Here is a 3,421-nt window from a genome sequence, read left to right as displayed (position 1 = left end):
CAATCTTGCAAACTTGCTCTCATAATTGGCTACAGTCATATCTCCCTGTTCCAACCGGGCTAACTCTAACTCCTTTCCAGCTTTCACTACCACTGACACATACTTCTCGTCAAAGAAATAGATGAAGTCCTCCCAAGTGAGTGTCATACGCTGCTCTGGAGTGAACTAAAGTTGGTACCACCCTCAAGTATCACCATTAAGGCTGAATGCTGCTAGCCTCTGCTTCTGTACTATGTCCACATTAAGCATATCCAAAATATTCCCCACATCTTCCTTCTACTTGTGTGCCGCAAGTGAATCTGATGTGCCATGAAACTCTGGTGCCATTATCTTCTGGTACCTTTCCACCAAACAGAGCCAAGCCACCTGCTCTGCGGCCCTATCAACAGCTAGTGGTGGTGTGACTATTGGCGACTCCTTTGTAATAGGTACATGATCTGCTAGTGGCGGCACCACTGGGGGCGGTATCACTAGCGAAACCTGATTCGCCATCTGCTCCTCATTTGCTGCTAACTGAGCTACAAGCGGTGCTATGAGGTCGATCAGATACTGCAGAGCCTGCTGTGGCTTGGGCTCTGGAACATCTTGCCCAGCTCCCTAAGCACGAGTTCCTCTACGACCATATCCTCTTTCTGACATCAGAAATTTTAGGAGGAGAGCTTATAAGACATAGTAAATGACCTCTATCAAAATAAAGTAACATATAATAATAGGTAAATCGTATCACATATCATTCACGTAAATACTTTTCAATCAAGTAAGATAGTTATCATAAAAAAATTCGTACTTTTTAAGGTAGACGTATAACGTCCTCACCCAATCTAGGAATACCTAGCATACTCTATACATGAATCCTAGGAAACTCTATCCTAGCTCTACGACTCGATACATGATGATCCTATGGATGCTAGAGCTAGAGCTCTTATACCAACTATGACGTCTGTGGTTTCATACAAGGCTGCAGTCCAAGGTAAACCCAAGGATGTCAAACCTGCCATGCACCAACACTATGTAATAATATGTTTCACCATCATAATAATATCTCTTTGGTAAAAATAAATAATAAACAAGTGTAGGTACAAAGCATATAGAACAAAGTAATATTGTAATGAACATGAATAAGGAAATGAGAGAATACAATAATAGTATAATTATGTTCCAACTGAGTAAAATGAAGTACAACTGATAAACTAAAATAAATATAAACTATCTTAATATATAGAGTCAAATGAAATAATACTAAGGCACTCAACCTTTCCAAAATGAGGTACAACTCTAAATGTCTGAAGACAACACTATCTACTGTGGAGCATGAATAAACTACTATATAAATAATGATGGTGAGCTAAATTGAGTCTCCATCAACCTGTGACTCTCTGTGTGCCTGACTCGCTGCCTGGAAAAAAGAGGAAACAACGAGTGTCAAAACACTAGCGAGATCATCTCCACTGCCCCCAGGGGGAGGGGTTAGGATTATATATGAAAATACAAGTTAGTACATACAGATATAAAATCATCTATCCTGAACCAAGTGGAATTTGATATTTAGAAATCCATAACACGAGAATGGGTACATTGAGCAAAATAATCCAAATAAGGAAAACTCATGTATATACCCCGTATCTCAAATTATGAATCACTAAATACCAATTCCAAATCCTAAGATATAAAACAATAAATGAAAGACAGTACCATACCAAACCTCATCCAATGCCAATCATGTCAAACATCTCACACTACCCTCGGGTAGGTGGCGCAGTCATAGAAATAAACATCCGATACAAACTTCTCACATAGAAATATCGTGAATAACATCCTCAGCCTCATATCCTACTCTCGAGTGACTAACATGGGAGCATGAATGCAATTTGTGCAATCTTCTAATAGAAACAATAAAACTTTTGTAAGGCACTCAACATATCTTGTGGTATCAATAACCTTACTCAATCACCTTACAGAAATAGGCATATCCCCCTATTTCAGAAAACAATGATGCAACATAGAGTGTCGTCCAACCACGATCTCATTGTGGGGGTATAACTATCACATTCTGAGAGTAGTCTAGCTATGGTCTTATTGCGGGAATAGCGACTAACCCCACTCAGCATCCACACATTCATGAAATGTAATATATGCCACTATCTATCACGACTAGATTAAAATATACGTTATGCACCTCCGAATGCTCGTGTAAGCTAAAAATAAATACGTGTACACTCACATGGTCATGTGCATGGATCTACATGCAGTTTGTATTGCATGGTTGTGATCAAACAAGCGTAGTAAAAAACAAATACTTAAATAGTAGCTCATCGATCGACTGAAGTAGGCCATCGGTCGACCGATCGGCGTCATGCACAAATGTGCATGCGCTACACAGTCTGGATCAGTCGACCGACTCCTTCGTTCGGTCGACCAACCAGAAGAGGAATTGAAAATGAATATTAGTGCAGACTTTGATCTACAATCTATCAAATTGATATTTTTACATATAAACACATATAATTAAACTTGTTTATTATGAATAGGGTTTGATTAACTACATGAAACTCAATTTATCAAGTTTGAGTGAATTCTAGTAACCGTAATGTAAAACCCTGTAAATTTAAAATATTGTGATATATAATAATAAATATGTTATATGGTTAGAAATAACATATTTTGATGTTTGAGTATGTTAGGAATTGATTTGAGATCAATTTGATGTATATATATATATATATATATATATATAAATATGTATATATATTTCATGTCGACTCGCACCGCCCTTCGAGTCGACACCCGCCTTTTGAGTCGACACCACGTTGTCGTGTCGTTCGATCAAGCTTCGTGTCGACTCGCACCGTCCTTCAAGTCGACACCCGCCTTTCGAGTCGATACCATATTGTCGTCTCATTCGGTTGAGCTTCATGTCAACTCACACCGCCCTTCGAGTCGACACCTGCCTTTCGAGTTGACACCACATTGTTTTCTTGTTCGGTCAAGCTTCGTGTTAACTCACACCGCCCTTCGAGTTGACACTCGTCTTGTCTGACCTCTGTAGGCATCTAACAATGCCTATAGGTTCCCGTACATGGTTCAAGACAGAGAGAAGACGATGAACATCACTATCCAAGTCACGAAAACTTATTTGACGTCGATAAGCACATGAAGTGAGTCGACGAACCGTGTGAAGCAACGAAACTTTAGAATAATGAAAACACGAACTGATCGGAATCTATGCGTCACTTACGAAACACGAAGCACCTTTCGTAACCCATATGTCATTCAACTATAGGAACTTGTATATCTTCTTGTCAGCTTTCCAATGCATATTGAATCGTGTAATTCTGAGTTCGGACGACGAAAATACGACAAAAATGGATGGGGCGTGCAGAACGGCGCCCAAGTGCCAAACTAACCCGCACGGTGGCGGGTC

Source organism: Asparagus officinalis, chromosome 7 (assembly GCF_001876935.1).
Source record: "Asparagus officinalis chromosome 7, Aspof.V1, whole genome shotgun sequence".
In the NCBI taxonomy this organism is placed as follows: domain Eukaryota; kingdom Viridiplantae; phylum Streptophyta; class Magnoliopsida; order Asparagales; family Asparagaceae; genus Asparagus; species Asparagus officinalis.
Note: the sequence above shows the minus strand (reverse complement) of the source record.